This window comes from Narcine bancroftii, chromosome 1, assembly GCF_036971445.1.
Source record: "Narcine bancroftii isolate sNarBan1 chromosome 1, sNarBan1.hap1, whole genome shotgun sequence".
Classification (NCBI taxonomy): Eukaryota; Metazoa; Chordata; class Chondrichthyes; order Torpediniformes; family Narcinidae; genus Narcine; species Narcine bancroftii.
Genome location: NC_091469.1, coordinates 271,265,442 through 271,286,865, shown reverse-complemented (window position 1 = coordinate 271,286,865; position 21,424 = coordinate 271,265,442). Strand labels below are relative to the sequence as shown.

The 21,424-nt window shown below is 35.3% G+C and overlaps 2 long non-coding RNA genes across 2 annotated transcripts in view; one reads left to right on the top strand and one right to left on the bottom strand.

The window, feature by feature from the left end:
• LOC138751484 (uncharacterized) overlaps nt 1-21,424 on the top strand; it is a 78,323-nt gene that overhangs the window by 47,796 nt on the left and 9,103 nt on the right. The window lies entirely within an intron of this gene.
• LOC138751497 (uncharacterized) overlaps nt 16,330-21,424 on the bottom strand; it is a 32,170-nt gene continuing 27,075 nt past the window's right edge. Inside the window, exon 3 of the long non-coding RNA XR_011349987.1 lies at nt 16,330-16,924. This is a non-coding gene — a long non-coding RNA (uncharacterized lncRNA). The remainder of the gene's footprint in view (nt 16,925-21,424) is intronic.

Here is a 21,424-nt window from a genome sequence, read left to right as displayed (position 1 = left end):
TCTCATAGTTCCAGGGCATAACTTTTCCCATATTTCATTTTTTATCTTTATGTTTAGATCTTGTTCCCACTTGTGTTTGGTTTTACAGCTTATTTCATCATTTTCTTTCTCTTGCAGCTTGATGTACATGTTTGTTATAAATCTTTTTATTATCTTTGTGTCTGTAATCACATAATCAAACCTGCTTCCTTCTGGTAATCTCAGTCTGCTTCCCAATTTGTCGTTTAAGTAGGTTTTCAGTTGATGGTATGCAAACATTGTCCCATGAGTTATTCCATATCTGTACTTAATTTGTTCAAATGATAATAAATTATTTCCCAAAAAACAATTTTCTATTCTTTTGATTCCTTTTCTCTCCCATTCTCTAAAGGAAAGTTTATCTATTGTGAAAAGGATTAGTTGATTTTGTGTCAATAATAATTTTGGTAGTTGGTAATTTGTTTTTTTTTCCCTTTCTATGTGAATCTCCTTCCAAATGTTGAGTAAATGGTGCAGTACTGGTGAACTTCTATATTGTACCAGTTTTTCATCCCACTTATAAAATATGTTCTGGTACCTTCTCCCCTATTTTATCTAGCTCTGTCTTGGTCCAATCTGGTTTTTCCCTTGTTTGATAAAGATCTGATAGATATCTTAATTGTGCAGCTCTATAATAATTTTTAAAGTTTGGTAACTGCAAACCACCTTGTTTGTACCATTCTGTTAATTTATGTAGCGCTATCCTCGCTTTCCCCCCTTTCCATAAGAATTACCTTATTATTCTCTTTAGTTCATTGAAGAATTTCTCTGTTAAGGGAATTGGTAACAATTGAAATAGGTATTGTATCCTTGGGAAGATATTCATTTTAATGCAATTTACCCTTCCTATCAGTGTTAGTGGTAAATCTTTCCAATGTTCTAAGTCATCTTGTAATTTCTTCATTAATGGCTGATAATTTAATTTGTATAGTTGGCCTAAATTTTTATCTAATCTAATACCTAGGTATCAGATTGCTTGTGCTTGCCATTTAAATGGCGATTCTTTTCTAAACTCTGTGTAATCCGCATTATTCAGTGGCATCGCTTCACTTTTATTTGCGTTGATCTTGTACCCCAATATTTCTCCATATTCCTTCAATTTCTTATGTAGTTCTTTTATTGATATTTCTGGTTCTGTTAAATATTCTATGATGTTATTTGGAAATAAACTGATTTTATATTCCTTCTCTTTTATTTTTATCCCTTTTATTTTCTGTTCTTATCAGTTCTGCCAATGGTTCTATTGCTAAAGCAAACAGTGAGGGAGATAGTGGACATCTCTGCCTAGTTGACCTGCTTAATTTAAATTGGTTCGATATATATCCATTTAATGTCTCCTTCACCATTGGTCCCTTATATAATGCTTATTCCAATTAATATATTTCTCTTGTAGGTTGAACCTCTGTAATACTTTGAATAAATAATTACATTCTACCCTGTCAAAGGCTTTCTCTGCATCTAAAGCAACACCCACTGTTGATATCTTATTTCCTTGTACTGCATGGATTAAGTTAATGAACTTATAGACATTATCCATGGTTCATATTTTCTTAATAAATCCAGTTTGATCTAGTTTTACTATTTTTGGTACACAGTCGGCCAATCTGTTTGTTAATAGTTTTGCTATTGTGTTATAATGTGAGTTAAGTAGAGATATTGGTCTATACGATGATGGTATTAGTGGATCTTTCCCCGTCTTTGGTATTACTGTAATTATTGCTGTTTTACATGAATCTGGCATGTTTTGTGTTTCTTCAATCTGGTTCATTACTTCCAGGAGAGGAGGAATTAATAACTCTTTAAATGTTTTATAGAATTCTATTGGAAGTCTGTCCTCTCCAGGCATTTTATTGTTCGGTAACTTTTTTAATATATCCTGTATTTCCTCCATTTCAAATGGTTTTATCAATTTGTTTTGTTCCTCTTCTTGCAATTTCGGTCGTTCAATTTTAGCCAGAAGCTCATCTATTTTGTCTTCTTTCCCTTCATTCTCAGTTCAGTCTCATTGCTCGTAGAATTCTTTGAAGTTTTCATTGATCTTTGTTGGGTTATATGTAATTTGTTTGTCCTTTTTCCTTGATGCCAATACCATTCTTTTAGCTTGTTGTGTTTTAAGCTGCCAGGCTAGTATGTTGTGTGTTTTTTTTCTCCTAGCTCATAATACTTCTGCTTTATCTTCATTGTGTTCTTCTCCACCTTATACATTTGTAGTATTTTGTATTTTATTTTATTGTCCGCCAATTCTCTTTTTGTTGTATCTTCCCTTGTTGCTAGTTCTTTTTCTGTACTTATTATTTTCCTTTCCAACTTTTCTATTTCCCAATTGTAGTCCTTCTTCATCTTAGTTACATAACTTATTATTAGCCCTCTGATGTAGGCTTTCATTGCATCCCATAATATAAATTTGTCTTTCACTGATTCTGTATTTATTTTGAAGTACATTTTAATTTTGCGCTCAATAAATTCTCTGAATTCCTGTCTTTTAAGTAGCATGGAGTTTAATCTCCATCTATATGTTCTTGGTGGAATGTCCTCCAGTTCTATTGCTAATAACAGGGGTGAGTGATCCGAAAACAATCCAGCTTTATATTCCATTTTCCTAACTCTCCCTTGGATATGGGCTGACAACAGGAACAGGTCAATCCTTGAGTATGTTTTATGTCTACTCGAGTGATATGAGTATTCCTTCTCCTTTGGGTTGTCTCCTCCATATATCCGAAAGGTGCTTTTCCTGCATTGATTTAACCATAAATTTGGCTACTTTGTTCTTTCTGCTAGTCTTTTGTCGAGTTTTATCCATTTTTGAATCCAAATTAAGGTTAAAGTCCCCTCCTATCAATATATTCCCCTGCGTATCTACAATTTTCAAAAAAAATATCTCGCATAAACTTTTGATCATCTTCATTAGGTGCATATATATTGACCAAATTCCAGAGTTCTGAATATATCTGACACTTTATCATTACATATCTCCCTGCTGGATCTATTATTTCCTCCTCTATTTTGATTGGTATATTTTTATTGATTAATATAGCTACACCTCTGGTTTTTGAATTATATTATGCTGCCGTTACGTGCCCTACCCTGTCTCTCCTTAATTTATTGTGTTCCACTTCAGTTAGATGCATTTCCTGCACGAATGCTATATCTATTTTTTCTTTTTTTCAGTAAATTTAATAGCCTCTTCCTTTAGATTTGATTATGTATTCCATTAATATTTATAGTCATATAGTTCAACATGGCCATCTCCTACTCTGTTTACATCTCATTTCCTCTTCCTCACCACCATCTTTCCCCTTTTCCTCATTTTTATTTCTCAGTTTTCCTTTTTTGAACTCGATGTATGACAACACTTCTAAAACATAAAATACTTCAACTACTCCCACATCTTAAATTCCCTTAACCCCAAGTGTCCCCACCCACCCCCCCCCCCCTTTGAGTTGCCCCTTGTCCCTTGCCGGGCAACCACAACTCCCCTCTCCATTCGGACTGCGAACCCGTTCGTAAGTGCCAACTGATTTCGCAGTGACTACTATTCTTTCCCACCCAACCCCTTCCAGAAAAGACTTTTATCTTCACATTAAAACAAAGCTCCCCCTCTTTTCTTCTCTTTCTTTTTTCCCCCTCCTCTTTTCCCCCCTTCTCCCTTACTTCCCTCCTTTCGTTCTTACTTATACATTATTTTTACATCTAGATATGTAGTTTGTCATCATTCTTCGATCTTGTTGCATCTCTTCATGTCTCTTTCTGTCCTGCAGGCATTCTACAAATTCTCGTGCTTTCTCCGGATCCAAGAACAGTCTTTTTTGCTCACCCGGGATAACTATTTTAAGCACTGCTGGATATCTTAACTTAAATTTATAGCCTTTTTTCCATAGGATCAATTTTGCTGTGTTAAACTCCTTCCTCTTCTTTAGGAGCTCAAAACTTGTGTCTGGGTAGAAAATTTTTTTTTGACCTTTGTACACCAGTGGTTTTTTGTCTTCTCTAATTTTTTTCATTGCCTTCTCCAATATATTTTCTCTTGCCATGTATCTCAGAAATTTTACTAAAACAGATCTTGGTTTTTGTTGTGACTGGTTTCGGGGCTATTGTTCTGTGTGCCCTTTCTATTTCCATTCCTTCCTGCATTTCTGGCATTCCCAGGACTTTTGGGATCCATTCTTTTATAAATTCTTTCATAACTTTGCCTTCTTCATCTTCCTTTAGGCCCACTATCTTTATATTGTTTTGCTTACTATAGTTTTCCATTATATCCATCTTCTGAGTTAACAACTCTTGTGTTTCTTTACTTTTTTTGTCACTTTCTTCCAATTTTCTTTTTAAGTCGTTCACTTCCATTTCTACTGCCATTACACGTTCTTCCACATTTTTTAATCCTTTCCCTACATCTGTTATGACCAGCTCTATTCTACTCACTTTTTCTTCTGTACTTTTCATTTCTCTAAATTCTAGTGTCAACCATTCTTTTAATGCTTTCATTTGTTCTTGAAATTTTTTTAAATCTATGTCCTATCCATTCATTTTACCTCCTATTCCTCTGTGCAGAGCTTGGTGTTCTTCTTCTTCTTCTGTGTCTGCTCTTGGGTTTGTGTCTTCTACTTCTCTTCCTTGTAACTGTGTCTCTTCTGACTTTCTTGTTGAGCTGCTTGTCTCAGTTTGTTGGGTTTTTTTTTCATGGTTTCTTGATGTTGGTCTTCTTCTTCTGGGCTGGTTATCTGTTGGGCCTCCTGCTTCTGTTTTTCTTTCTCATCCCTCCCTTTCCCATTGCTTTCCTTTTCTTCCAGCTGGGAGCCCTCCTGTCAGGCATCTCTCAGCTGTTTGTGCTGTGTAGGTTCACTCCACAGCTGGTCACCCCTCCCATCGATGTTCTCCTTTTCCTTGTTGTGCGCAGCTGCGCACCTCTGTTTGGCTTAGTGAGCCATTTTTGCAGTCCCACGGTCAGGAGGTTGTGACCCTGCAGGGTCTCCACTAACCTCAGGGAGCAGGCTCCTCTGTCCACGGTGGGTCCCTGCTTCTTCATGCAGGTAAGGCCTTCTCCTTTCTCTTCCGGCGTCTTTCATTCTTTTTTTCTCATTGTTTTTGGTTTTTCTTTCTTGGGTGCCATTTTCTTTCTTTTCTCCACACCTTTATCTTTTATTTGTTGTGTTTTGTGTATCTGGGGCTTTGCTTTTCCTTCACTTTTTTCCTCTTTTCTGGAGAGGGTTGGTATCTCCTACCGGCCACTACTCCATCACGTGACTCCTCCCATCTGATTACTTAGTGACATCAAAATATTTTGCTATATAAAATGCAAACAAAAATGGTCCACAGTAATTTGGGCCTCAAATGCTGCTTTCTTCTTATTATTGAGAAATTACTCTCATTCGCCTGGAAATGGTCCAAAAGGTAATTAATGGTCACTTCTCTGCATTGGATTTCACCAATTCCTTAGATCTAACTTTGTCTCATCCTGTTTTTACACCACACTGGCCACACTACTAAGTATGCTGCCTTTGTGACATTGGAAAAACTTTAAAAAATATTTTGAAGATATTTATCCTTTGATGACTATAGAAATCCAAGATATGATAAGCAGAGGCAGTATTTTGAAATGTAATGTTTCACTGACAGTACAGAGACTGAACATTAAATAAACCAAGAACATGAAAAATAAAACAGAATCCTTGAATTCTCTTTTTTCCAATCACTGGCTCAGAATTGGCACCAACTAGTCTGAACTTGCCATATACATGATATATTTTCTGATAAGGAATATTGACAGAGAAACATACATTCTCAGCTAATCATTAACTTAATTGCCATTTGATGTTTTGAAACATTTTTGCAGCAAATGTCTCCATGGCTCTCAGAAAATTTACTGTCTTGAAACTAGAGATCCCAATTTTGATTCACAATGTGTGGTAAACTCCACCAGGATTGCAACAGAGGTATTACAGGTGAAATTAGAAAGGAGAAAATGGCATGGGCTCCTGATTTTGACTGCCAGTGACTCCTCCCTAAAGTTAAAATGTTGGTTGTAACATAAGTCAGGATAAAGCTCTGCTTGATAATCCAGACCTCATCAACATGTAACAATAATTGCATTGAATGTTAATTAACAGCGTCACGTTAATGACAGCTGCATCACAAAAGTAATGGCATTTACTGTCATTTACTTTTGTAAAAGTCAACCCCCTCCCCCCTATTTTTTTTGGACTATAAATTGTGTATTTTTCATATATCCTGTGTAAAATGTGACCCCCTCCCCCTATTTTTGGCCATCCGAACTACCGATCCCACTCCGACCATAGATCCTCACCCTGGCTGCCCGCTCATCCGAGCTTCTGACGCCCTGACCGTGGACTTGCCACTCACACCCAGCCAGCCAAGCTCCTAACACCTTGAACAATGTAGGTATCTAGCATGGTCAAAGGCAGTATCCATGTAAAAGTTGACCCCAAATTTGCCCAGAAAAATTGGTCCTCAAAACTCGACTGTTACACAAGTATATGTGGTGTTAGCCATAGTCAAAGAGAATCAAATAAAGAGTACCTTCAGGGGAATTATTATGGGGTAACAGGAATCAAGTGTTTTCCATCTGTCTTCACAGCAAAAGCCACAAAAAGCATTGCAGAATAATAGGAAATAAATGCACTAAAAAGGGAGAGGAGCTCAAAGTTTAACATCAGTAGAGAAAAAAAGTAACTAAAAAATAAACTGGATAACCAGCTTGCATGTTCCTGGTCCTGACATGACTGTAAAATGATGGAAATTTCTGATGCAAGAGATTGTGATGCACCGTGAGTTTTTATTCATGGCCATATTCTTCTCTGGCAATTTTATACATTCCAGGGATTGAGTCTTAGAGCTCAACATATTATCTGTGTTTGATGTATTGCTTTGTGATTTGTGCTGTGGTATCTGAAAACCTCTAACTCTACATTTGTATTTCAAATGGAAAAATTGACACTTCATCAGACCTAGAAAAGATAGGAGTCTGTGACAATGAAGGCTAGTTAATTATATTAACATGGTAGGGGTATTGTAAGGTTGTGCTTATCTATACATTTTTGTTGCTCTATTTTATTTATTTTAAAATGTAGTTTATAGAAATGTTTGCACTGTGATTCTGTCACAAAACAACAATTTTTTTGATGTTCATGTCAATAAATTCTGATTCTGAAAAATAGCTTTTACTTTTCTTGGAAATTTACATCCATCCCAGCTTCCTCTTTACAGTCATATAGCCTGCATAATTCTACTATGTTGGTGTACAAATTAATCAAGGCCAGTTGGGAAATTTCCAAGGTCTGATAAAGCTTTGAAAGAGTCTTCATTCTGATATGCTAACGTGCAGTGACATTTGGGGTTTTTGTAAGGCCTTTTGTGATCTTAGATTTTACTGTGTCCTGATTCCACATTGGAAACTTGGGATGAAATTAATGCTGTTGATTGTTGGCCTGTGTCTCAGCAAATTACCTTGAAGGTAAATGTCTCCAACCTTTTTCTGCAGTGGTGAGTTGATAATGAAGTTCAATTCACATAATAAAACATATAGTTTATTTGAAATGTAGTTTATTTATGTAATTTTTTGTTTCCTGTGCAGAAAAGCATTTTGTGTCCTGTCAATGGTTTTGGAGGATTTCTATTGTAATCACTGGTGATTTGAAGGCCTACTATAGGTCACCTAAGTCTCAGAGGCATTCAAGTCTAATGGCAAAATGATCCACTTTGCCATGCCAACTGTGATATCTATTTGCATTAAATCCATTTGGTGACATTGGACTTGATTTCTCTAAATTGTTTCTTGTCCAAGTACCTTTTAAACACTGTTATTTTATTTGCTTATACCACTTAATCTGCTTGTTTTTTCCATTTAGCCGCCACCCACTCTGTGAAAAACTTGCCTCACAGATATCCTTTATGCATATTTTCCATCAACACTGAGCAGTGTTGAGGGCCTGATGATAAAACAAATATTGTAGTTGCATTTTTAGCAGAGCAACACAATTTTCTCAATGTTTTCGTATCAACAAAACATTCACTGGCAAAATTATTGTTCCATTGACGTCTGCAAATAAGCTTGGAGAATCTATTGCATAACAGTGAACAATTCCCTCACAACTGGTATCGGAAGGTAAAACTTCTTGCTGCTGAAGTATGTGTTGAGAGGTTTGAAACATGGGTGAATTAACTCTTTCACAAATTTCTGGCACTTTCTGTTGAATACTGTTCACAGCTCTCGTATCTGAACCATTGATGGACAAGTCTTTGTGCTGAAAGCATACCCTTGTATTTCAACTGCTCATCCAAATTTGCCCTACTTATGGATGCATGTGATAGAAATGGAAGAAGCACTGCTGATAACAAAGGGTGCTGAGCCTCCAATCTGTCCTGAGACTCCAGCGATCCTCTCTGCCACCCTTATGGTCCTGTGGATTGACTTCTAATCTATTTCTCTGCACCAAGCGTACTACATTGTGATCTAACCAGCCAGGACCTTCTCCACAGAGCTCCTGTAGAAGGTCGACAGAATGGTGGCTGGTTGCTTTCCTGGTTCAGTCTTCTCAGGAAGTGCAGTCGCTGTTGCATCTTTCAGGCAATTAATTCTTGTCTCCACTCACTAAAGTAGTCCATACTTTTAAATGTAGACATATTATGTAATGCTAGTTTTTATTTAACCCTTTGCAGAACTGTGCATTAAAAACAGGCATTGTCTATTATGCAGACACAATTTCTTGGATGAAAACACCACAAATGCTTACAGTTCCTATAGTTCTTGTCCCTTCGCCCATCTTGACACAATACGAAAAAATAAGGATGCTGGTCTTCAGTGTAAAGTTGTTTGCTTGATACCTACTTGAAGTTAAATAACAAAGGTGATCCCTTCCCACAGGACTAATTTAGTCTGACACCAAGAATCATGGTACAAAAGAGTCTAGCGTATTGATATTCATCGCTGTTGGAGACCCTTGTCTCTTTGATTTGAGAATGGCTTATTTCTGCTCCAGTTCAGTGGGTCCGGAGGTGATTAATAAATCCAATGCAGGAGCTATAGCTAGTTCCCAGTCACATTACTGGGAGATTAGGCGCTCCTTTCATTATTTGTGCAAGGCTTCTGTTTGCTCTCAACACATGTATTCACATGCTCTTTTTCCACTTTGGTCAAACATGAGCAAGGGGCTGCCAAGTGTTAATGGGAATGTTGTTCTTAAAGATGGTTTTGAGATCATCCTTGAATCACTTTCCTTTGTCTAGCCCATAATTTCTCGTCTGATGATTCTTGGAAAAGAATATCTACATATTTTAGGACCTACTGCCAAACATGAGTCTAATGTCCAGTGTGATCTCCATAAAAGCACCAACTGAAAGTAATGAGGCTCTGAATGGTAAGCATGTTGACTTGGGTGAGGATGCTTACTTTGCTTCATCTATCCTATTAATGGATTTGGAGGATTTCTATGGTAATCATTCATGACCTTTACAGTGATTTGAAGGCCCAGAATAGGTAACCTGAGTCTCAGAGGAATATGTCTAATGGCAAAATAGTCCACTTTGTCCATGCCAACTTCGATGCCTACTTGTATTAAATATTGGTGGCATTGGGCTTGATTTCTCTAAATCATTTCTTATCCAAGTATCTGTTCAAAAACCTTTTAAGCAGTTTTATTATATCTGTCTTTACTACTTAATCTGCATGTTCTTTCCATCTAGCCATCACCCACTATGTGAAAAATATGTCTCACAGTTATTCTTGAAATATCTCCTCTCTTATCATAAACCTATGTCCATACTAGGAAAAAAGACAAATTGCCCTGCCTTTGCCTCCATTATGAAATTCTATAAACCTCAATTAGGTGACCCCTTCAGCCTCCAAAGTTCCAGTGAGAATAAAACCATTCTATCCAATTGCTCATAAGGAAAGCCTTCCACTCTAGGAACAGGTCTAAAGAGCCATGGTTAAAACTGAGTTGCTGGACTTTATGTGAAAGAGCAAGAGACTGTAACTCTGTTTGGATCAGCCATGCCATGACTGATAAATTACTACCAAGGAGTTTGCTCTGTTCTCTCCATCATCCTGGTTCAAAGATGACACCAGAAAAACAGCCGCAAAAAAAAACTCTACATTAAATTTCTCAAATTTTTCTTAATCAGTACCTTGGAGAACATCCTTTATCTAAGTCTCTGGAGGACTTTCTGGTGATATAAACCATATAGATACTAGATGCTTCTTTCAGATATGTTTTTTTGTCATTATTCAAAGATTTATAGAACAGTATATCAGGTTGTTAGGTTTCATTACTGTTTTAAGTCTAAATCGTTTTGTGTTGTCACAACAATGGCAGAATTGTTGGAATCTATATTTTTCAGTGGAAGAAAGTCAATACAAGTGTACCCCGCTTTACAAAACTAGTGATTCCTATGGAACCTTTTGTAAGCCAAAATGATGTAAAATGAAAGAGCAATTACCATTGATTTATATGGGAAATTTTTTTGAGCATATCCAGACCTAAAAAATAACCTGCCAGATCAAACTAAATACGTAAATGCTAAAATAACACTAACATTTATTAAAAGCAAGAATAATATAATAAATACACAGCCTATAACGTATGTATAGTGTAGTTAGGCTGAGTCTTCAGAGATTGGGATGGTGAGAGGTACAGGAGACTGGGATGTAGGAGAGAGAGGAAGAGGGTCATCTATTGACATCTCATCGTAGTTCCCGGGAAAGAAGCTGCTTGGGGTGCGCGCAGAGCTTCTATAAAGGCTCAGTGCTTTCACCACATTTTTTTCGTAAATGCAAAAAACTTTTCGTAAAAGCAATCACAGGTTTCTTCATTTAAAAAAAAACAAATTTGCATAAAGCGAGTATTCGTATAGCAGGATATACGTGTATAAGAAAAAAGTGTTAAGACATTCTAAACTTTAATTCAGTCAAATACCTTTTGCTGTTGCTTTGAATTAGCAACCATTAATTTGGAGTGAGAAACTAAGGCATACAGATCACATTACTTAAAAACCTCGAGTTTCATAGAGCCATAGAGTTTTACAGCATGGAAAATGTCCCTTCACTCTAACTCTTCATGTCAAAGGAAGTCCAATTTGTTTGCTTTAAGTCCATATCCATTTCAACCCTTTTTATCTATGTACCTGCCTAAATATCTTTTAAACATTGCTATTTTACCCATCTCCAAACTTCCATATACCCAGCTTGTTCCATATACCAACTACTTTCTGTTTGGAAAAAGGTGCCACTTAAATCCTTTTGAAATCTTTCCCCACTCACTTGAAATATGTACCCTCCAGTCTCAGACTCCCCTATCCAGGGATAAAGAAAATGCCTGTTTACCTTATTTTTATTACATGATTTTATTTACCTTAGCCCCTTAGGATCCAGGGAGAAAAGTTCCAATCTATCCTTGAAACTCAAGCCTGCCAGTCCTTGTAACATTCTTGTGAATCTTTTCTGCACCCAGTCCAGCTCAATGAGAGGTTTAAGAATATTTTTAAAAAATACTTATATTTATCCTTCCCATTAAATTAATAGGTAAATCTTTCCATTTAATCAAATCAGTTTTAATTTTTTTTATTAATGGAGCATAATTTAATTTATATAAAGATTGATAATTAACATTCAAAATTATACCCAGATATTTAATTCGATCAGTCCACTTCAAATTAATAATATTCTTATAAACTGAATAATCTCCTTCACTTATCGGTAATATTTCACTTTTTTCCCAATTTACTTTATATCCGGAAAGACATCCATATTGTATTAATCATTCCTTCAAATGAAAAAGTGACTGAGCTGGATTTGTTAAATACACCAATTCGTCATGAGCAAATAAATTAATTTTATACTCCTCATCTAAAACTTTCATACCTTGTATCTGAATATTTTGTCTTATGAACTGTGCTAGAGGTTCAATCACTAACGCAAACAAAGCTGGTGATAAAGGACAACCTTGACAAGTTGATCGAGTTAACTTAAAAGATTCTGAAATCAAACCATTTGTCAATGCTCTAGCTACCGGTTTATTATATAGAGCCCTAATCCAACCAATTAAAGAAGGACCAAACTTACATTTCACCAAAACTTTAAACAGAAAATTCCATTCAACTCTATCAAATACTTTTTCTGCATCTAAGGATATCACCATCGGATGATCTAAAGATTGTCGAAATCTATTAATCAAACTAATCACTCACAAAATATTATCTGAAGCATATCTATTCTTTATAAAACCTGTTTGATCAATATGAATCAACTTTGGTAAAAATTTAGCCAATCTATTCACTAATTCTTTAGCTATTATTTTATAATCTACATTTAACAACGAAATTAGTCTATATGAAAATACCTTCAAAGAATCTCTATCTTATTTCCAGCATAGCCATTTTAATTTCTGAATCAGTAAATGGTTCTTCTAACTCCTGTATATCTCCATCCTCTAATATCGGTAAATTCAACTGTGATTTTTAAAAATCAATCGATCCAGTTTCCTGTTTTGGAGGATTTCTATGGTAATCATTCATGACCTTTAAAGTGATTTGAAGGCCCAGAATAGGTAACCTTAGTCTCAGAGGAATATGTCTAATGGAAAAATGGTCCACTTTGTCCATGCCATTAATTTCACGAAGTTTATAAGTAATAAGAGAATTCCGTCTAACAGCATTAATAGTCCTCAATAATTGTTCTTTCTTTAATTGCCACGCCAATACCTTGTGTGCTTACTCTTCCCATTCATAATACTGTTGTTTAGTCCTATTAATCACACATTCAAATTGATAAGATTGCAAAGTATTCTATTTCTATTTCAGCCTAGATAATTCTATTTTCTGTTCTTCTGTAGCATCTTTCTGAAATTCCTTTTCTAACTCATTGATCTGTTTCTCTAATTCAAGACTCTGATTTAATTGATTCTTTTTTTTTTATTTTAGAAGTATAACTAATTATTTGTCCTCTCAAATAGGCTTTCATAGCATCCCATAATACAAACTTACTTTGAACAGAATTTTCTTTCAAAAAAAATTTTGTTTTTTCAAAAGATTATAAATTCCATATTTTTTTTAACAACATTGTATTAAATCTCCAACAATAAGCTATTTGAATTTTCTCAGAAGTTTCATATGTAAAATATAACAGAGAATGATCTGAAATCATCCTATTTTTATATTCCGCTTGTTGTATTTTCCCATGTAAATGTGCCGATACTAAAAAGAAGTCAATCCTTGAAAACGATTCATGTCTAGATGAATAAAAGGAAAAATCTTTCTCTGTCAGATTAAGATGTTTCCAAATATCTACTAAATTAAGATCTTTCATCAACGCTTGGACCTGGATTGCCATCTTGGATTTTTTAATTTTCTTCAGAGATTTATCTAATAAAGGTTCCAAAACACAATTAAAATCACCACCAACTAAAATATTATCATTAGCTTGACACAAACATAAAAATGCATCCAAAATAAATACTTCATCATCTGCATTTGGAGCATAAATATTAATTAAAGTCCAAAATTCACTAAAAATCTTACAATTCAATTTAAGAATACAACCTGCCTTTTCTCCATTGATTGTAATTCAAAAGATAAATTTTTATGTATCAAAATTGCTACACCTTTATCTCTAGAATGAAATGAAGAAGAATATACATGCCCAACCCAATCCCTTTTTAATTTCGCACTTTCCTTCACATTCAAATTAAGATGAATATCTTTCCGCGTATACAATATTTGTTTCAATCTATTCCGTATTTACTTGATAAATTTTTTTTTCGAGATTTAAATAAAATGGTTAGGGAGTTTTTATGTAGGGGTAAATTTTCGAGAGTAGCTTTGATTAAATTAACTTGGAAATATGAGTTAGGGGATTACATTTACCGCATTTTCAAAATTATTATGAGGCACCCCAACTTAAATTTATTAGTTCATTGATGGATTTGGTACGGCCTCCTAGTTGGGCTAAAATTGAGATGGCAAGTATTTCTGAATTTGAAATACATCAATTTTTGTTTAGGTGGAATATGAATTTGTTACAACAATATAATGTGCCTATACTAAAACATTTAATGAAGTTATGGATAAATAAAAATAAAATGATAGTTTCTAAATTATTGGCTTTGACAATGTTGTATAATAATCAACTTATTTCTTTTTCAATACATAATCAAAGTTTATTGCATTGGAGATTTAAAGGTGTGAAAAATTTGGGAGATTGTTTTAAAGAGGGTAAGTTTTTATCTTTTAATCAGATGAGGGAAGATTTTGGTATTGATAAGAATTCTTTATTTCTTTATTATCAAATTCAATCTTTGGTAAAATGTATGTTTGGTAGAGATATGATTTTACCTAAAATGACTAAATTTGAGACTTTTCTTATGAAGGTACCAGAGAAGCGTTATATTTCATTTATGTATCAAATATTACAGGATGGTATGGATAAAAAGGGTTGGGATAGATCTAAAATTAAATGGGAAGCGGATATTGGTTTTATTTTTTCTGAAGAGGATTGGTTAGATATCTGTTATGATAGTGTAACTAGATTGATAAATGCACATTATGCAATGATTAATTACAATTTTTTACATCAATTATATTTGACACCTGAAAAATTAAAATAATATTGTTTTAATGAATCAGATTTGTGTTTTAGATGTGGTGATATGGTTGGAACTTTTTTAATGCTGTTTGGTCATGTATACATATACAATCTTTTTGGAAGAAAATTCAGTCGTTTTTAGAATATCTGTATAAGATTAAAATAGTTTTAGATCCAACAGTATTTTTATTGGGTAGTTTGCAACCTCTGAAAGGCTTGGGATTAGATAAGTTTCAGCTTGCTTTTGTATATTTAGCTTTATCCGCAGCAAAAAAATGTATTGCTAGTACGTGGAAAGATAAATATGATTGATATTAATAGATGGCATAATGAGATGAAATATTGTTTAATAATGGAAAAAAATACATAGGTCTCGCATGATAATTATAATTTTTTTATTAATAAGTGGCTGTTATACTTGGAATATTTACATTTCAATTTATATTGATTAGATTTTAATATGTATATTTAACTTTTTTAAAAATATTATTTTCTTTTTTTATGGCTCTCCTTAGGAGAGTTGGCTGAAGGGGGGGGGGGGTCTTTTTTTTATAAAAAATGTTCATGTTTAATTGCTGTATATGTCATATTTTATTTTTTGAATGAATAAATAAAATTAAAAAAAATACTTGTAGCTGAATTTTGGAACAGATCATGGTTTTGTTTATTAATGTTATTTAAAATAAAGATACTTTTTGTGCAACTGTTATCAAGATGCTTTGCCAGCATGCAACTTTTTTTCAAAATTATGGAGGACATGCATGCTGATGTCTTTGCAATGACCATTTTGCTTTTTACAAAGAATTTAGATGGTTAAAGGGTACAGAGTATTTGCTTACATATGAGTGGACTGTATGTGGGTGTACTATCTACCATTATTAGAATAATGTTCTGAGCTGTCAGTGTGAGTGACATTATTCCAAACGACTAGCAGCAATAAAGGAATCTTCTGAAATGTTCTTTTCACGTTTGGTTTGGGCAAAGATATTGTGGTCAGTTTCCAAAAGCACAGCTAAATTCAGATGATCAGAGAGCTTCAATCAACTATATACCATGCTGCAAAAACATGGAGATATATTTCACTGTGAAGGCCCCTACACTTACTGGTTCATTTCTTAATCAGTTCAGTGATATGACATCATATCGAAAGTCTTAATATAAAATTTGGCGGCTAAAGTCAACCCAAGATAAATATGTAAATGGATGTCTTTAAAATATATTTGGAGAATGAGATTGTTGAGTCCTGGCTCTGTAGCCAATAATTTGTAGATATCCTTACTTTGTACCTTCATTTAGTTTGTGGCTCTTTGTAATTATAATGAATGTTATTCTGGAATATGCTTCTAGGTTTTTTTATTGAAATTTGATTGTCCTCTTGGTTTGATCATGATGAAGGAATGCAACGGTACAGTTATAATAATTTATGATATAGATCGCTAGTATTCTGCTGTGATGCAAAGAAACCTAGATTTGAAGGCAAGACATTTGTTTGAAACATACTGGGGGTGCAGGTAAATTGGTTGGCATGGACTTGAAGGTCAAAAATGGCCTATATGTGCTGTATGTCTAAATTTAAAAAAAAATAGAATATGTTCTAAAAACTTCTATCAAAGCCATTATTTGGAGTGAATAGTATGGTGAGGATGAGATCAACTTAACATTCCATTTATTACAACTGACCAGACATTGCATTGTTATTAAGGAAATGGCACAGGCATGTCCTCACTAAACATAATCTACAACAGCCATTCTCAACCTTTATTGCTATGGCCTCTTGAGGACTCTGCTCAAAGTTTGTGGGCCCCATTCCCTGTGCATCGGTTGTTTTGATTTCTTCTGTACTTCTAGTGACTGTTGAGAATGGCTGATCTAGAATAAGGACATTGAATCATAATGTATCAAGCAATGGCAATTTTCAAAAGGAGACTACATGCTGCAGAGAGGATTGCCTCTTCAGGATATTTTACGGATAGGATCGATATTGTTTGAGCCTAACGCTACAGAGGATTAAATAAGCCAAAAATATATCTGCTGGAGAAACTCAGTGAGTGGAATAAAAAGAATGGCCAATATTTTGGGTACTCTTCAAATGTGTTGACCATATCTGTAAAGATTCCTATGGCATGTATTGTCTCTTGATTAAGATTGCCATTACTTGATAAGCTGCACTCTCTGTGATGATGAAAGGTTTTGATCTGAAATGCTGGCCATTCTTTTTCTCCTGTACATTCTGCTGAACCCACTTGACCTCCTCCAATGGATTGTATTTTGCTCCAGATTCCATCATCTGTGGTCTCTTTCATGTCTCTTGTTACTCTTTGGATGTGTATGACGTATCATGTGGAATGAAATTAGAGAACATATTTAATCAGGCAAGAGTCAGAACAAAATCAAAGAAGAATTTATATTGTTTATATTGATAACAGGAAATTAATAGAGCTGTGGGGAATGAGATCATACTATTTCAAATATTATTTATAAGGTTGTCTATGATATCCAGTTATTATTGGAGGATCAGAGGTAGAGAGAGTGAGGAAATTTAAATTCTTAGGAGTCTGTCTCCTGGAGGATCTTTCCTGGATCCAACACACTAATGTCAACATGAAGAAAGCATGTCAGTGCCTCTACTTCCTCAGGAGTTTGTGCAAAGGATTGGTATGACATCAGGAATCCTGGCAAATTTCTACAGATGTTGTATGGCGGAAAGTGTGCTGACTGGCTGCATAATGGTTTCATTATGGGGACACGAACACCCCTAAGCCTAAAGCCCTGGAAAAGGTAATGGACACAGCCAGGACATCACTGGCAAAATCCTCCCCATCATTGAGAACATCTTCAGAGAACGCTGTCATTGGAGAGCAGCAGCAATCATTAATGATTTGCATCATCCAGTACACACTCTGTTCTTGCTGCTACTATCAAGAAAGAAGTATAGATGCCACAAGAGCCCTCCACCATCAGGCTCCTATACAAAAACTCAATCAGAGACCAATTTAAAGACCTTTACTTTTGCATTTTATTGATTTTTTTTCTCTGTATTATACAGTCAGTTTGTTTATATTTGTTTATGTTCTCTACATGTGCACGTTGAGTACAGTAATTTTTGCACTACCAATAAGTAGTAACTTTGCCTCGCCTGCAGGAAAGGAATCTCAAGGTTGTGTGATGTCACGTATGTACTCTGACAATAAATCTGAACTTTTGAACTTTGAATGGACAGATAAACCAATGGCTGAACATCTTCGAATACCTTCTTCCATCTTCTCAATGATGATTGTAAAATAGCTGGTAAAAGTTGATGCAAAAATGAGAAATTAGATTGGATTCCAGGAGACCTGTAAGAAAAGATGAGGTCAGCTGTTTAAGATGGAAGAAAAATATAACCCACGTGTCTGCAGTCTAGTTGGATTTATTTTCTACATTGATTGATAAGGTAGAGACTAAGGGAAACAGCCAGTAGTGTTGGAATAATATGGAAAAATACAATACAAGAAATAAATTTGGATTGAAGAAAAATACTTGCGAGAATCACAAGAAAATCATAGAATCTAACAATGGCCTTGATAGAGAAATGATTAAAAGGTGGATAATGTCATAAAAAGAAAAATAATTAAAAAATTTGAATTGAAGATTACGATGAAAAAGTTGATTTATCAATTATGATCAAAAAATGGTAGTCATATTTAAGAAGTAGGTTGAAATGTTTTTGCAAAACAAAATTATATTGGAGAGGAGATGATTCGTGAATTTGAGGCAGTATGCATTACTATTTGTATTTCAAATTTCCACCCTCCACAGCGTTTCTTTTAGTTAATTTCTCTCACCATTTAAACCAAACTTTATTTGTCCAATAACCACTACTTTCACCTTCCTTCACTTTTCACTTTTAACCCATTTTAAATGAATCTTTCCTGCCATCCACCTTTTCAGATTTCCATTATTCCCCATGTCACATTCTCTGCAACATAAAATCTGTTCATCTTAATATTATTGCCATTCTGACTAAAGATTATAAAGAGCAGAGGCCCCAGAAGAGGTCCCAGCAAAACACCATCACTCCCTGACCTCGAAGTAGAGTATGTGCCATCTACTTCCACCTTCTGCCTTCTGTGGGCTAGCCAATTCCAAATCCATGCAGGCAAGTTTCTACGCACCCTATGCCTCATAACTTTCTGGATGAACCTTCCATGATGAGCTTTGTCAAACATCTTCTTTTCTTTGGCTTGGCTTCGCGGACGAAGATTTATGGAGGGGGTAAAAAGTCCACGTCAGCTGCAGGCTCGTTTGTGGCTGACAAGTCCGATGCGGGACAGGCAGACACGGTTGCAGGGGAAAATTGGTGGGTTGGGGTTGGGTGTTGGGTTTTTCCTCCTTTGTCTTTTGTCAGTGAGGTGGGCTCTGCGGTCTTACTAAAATCATATACATTCACCTCCTCAAAAAACTTTAAATTGTTTTCTAAACTTTTACATTTAATTTTTTTTAATTATAAATTTTGACATACAATATGATAAAAGGCCCTTTCAGCCCAAGGGCTTGAGCTACCTAATTAACCTACATACCCAGTACGTTTCGAACAGTGGGAGATAACCAAGTCCCCAGAGGAAACCCAGTCCCCAGAGGAAACCCACGCAGACATGGGGAGAATGTATGCACTCCTTACAGCGCAAGATTCAAACCCTGGTCCCACTCACTGACACTATAATGTTGTTGCGCTAACTACTATGCCAATTGGGCCACCCTAACTTAATTAGGTTTGTGAGGCATGGCCTGCCCCTCACAAAGCCATGCTGACTGTCGCCAATAACACTATGTTTCTTCAAATGCTTGAAAGTTCTGCCCTGTTAATCCTCTCCAATAGTTTGTTTTACCACTGGCATTCATCTCTTACAATTAACTCAATGCCACTTGTTCACTAGTTTATCGTGAATGTTACTAAGGCAAATATCCACAGCTGGAATTTTCCAAATGATGACTTCGATCTAAAATATTGGATTTATAACTAACTTTCCTAAAGAGCCCTGGCATGTGATAATAGACTATTATCAAAATTATTTTCATACCTTTGTGAAACTCAATGCATATAAAATTCCAATGGTTGTGAAATCTTTTTAATCAAACATTTAAAATGCAAAATTTTCAAGATCCAACTTTAATCTGCTTCCTTCAAGTATTTATGAATTTGCTTTAGTCTAAAATGCTTTGTGCAAAGGGATTGGCTCTATTAGAGGTAACATTAATTAGCTATACATACTGGTGCTAGAAACATTTCATATTTGCCAATATCATACATAAATTGATTCCATTAAAGTCACACAAAGGAACAATAAATAAATGCACTAAACAGAGAGCTCACATGTGAAATGAAGGAAGTGTAAAGAAATCTAATTGTCTTAATTTCTATTTAGTTTCTGGAAGTTTCAATTCAAAAATATCTATTGCATGAAGTGCCTGAAATTAACCAAATGTTATATAGAAATGTAATTAAATACAAGGCGTGCAAGTGGATCACTATTGGATGATAGCAGATTCATACATTGAGCAATTAGATCCCATGTGAAGCATTTTTAATGGGGCAAATATATGTGAGGCCATGAGTGAAATAATATTTCAGGGTAGATTTTCAGGTACATAATCATCTGAAGGGAGAGGTCAAACAATTTTACATCTATAAAGAGTAATAGACAACCATTATAAGTGGCTGACCAATATGCATTCTTCCATGTGTTGCCACTTCCCATATTTGACTCATTAAATCTGTTCTGATGTTGCACTGCTTTTCAGATTTTGGATTTATGGTCAGAGAATATACATGACATCACATTCAACCCTGAGATTCTTTTTCTGTGAGCGAAGCAGATTATCATTTATTGATAATGCAAAACTGTACACAACTTTTCAATGTCAACAAATAAAGAACTATAAACAAAGAATGAATGTAAACAAACTGACTGCAACACCAAGAGAATTTTAAAAAATCAATAAAGTGCAAAAGTAAGAGTTCATAAATAAGTCCCTGATTGAGTTTGTTATTGAGGAGTCTAATGGTGGAGAGGTAGCAGCTGTTCCTAACCTGGTGATGCGAGTCTTGTGACACCTATACCTCTTTCCTGATGGCAGCTGTAAGAATGGAGCATGTGCTGGGTGGAGTGGATGCTTGATGATTGCTGCTGTATTTCAATAGCAGCATTCCCTGTGGATGTTCTCGATGATGAGGAGGGTCTTTTGGGTGATGTCCTGGGCTGTGTCCACTATCTTTTGCAGGGCATTAGGCTCAGGGGTATTGGTGACCCCATACTCGACTGTGATGCAGCCCGACAGTACACTTTAAAACAGACATCCGTAGAAATTTGCCAGTCTTTCTGATGTCATACCAAACCTCCACAAACTCCTGAGGAAGTAGAGGTGCTGATGTGCTTTCTTCATGATGCCTTTAGTGTATTGGATACAGGGAAGATCCTCCAAGATAATGACTCCCAAGACTTACCCTCTCCACTTGTGATCCCTCAATGATGTGGCTTTCTCTTCTAGAAGTCAACAATCAGCTCCTTAGGTTTGGTGAGATTGAATAGCAGGTTGATATTGTTGGTGCACCATTCTGTCAAGTTTTCAGTCTTCCTCTTGTATGCTGACTCATCACCTTTCTTTATACAACCTACTACCATGATATTGTTGGCAAATTTGTAAATGATGTGATTGTCATACCGAACCATAAGTGTAAAATGAGTAGATCAAGGGGCTAAGAATGCAGTTCCGGTACTGATGGAGATTGTGGAGGAGATGATCTTACCATTCCTCACTGATTGGATCATGGATTTC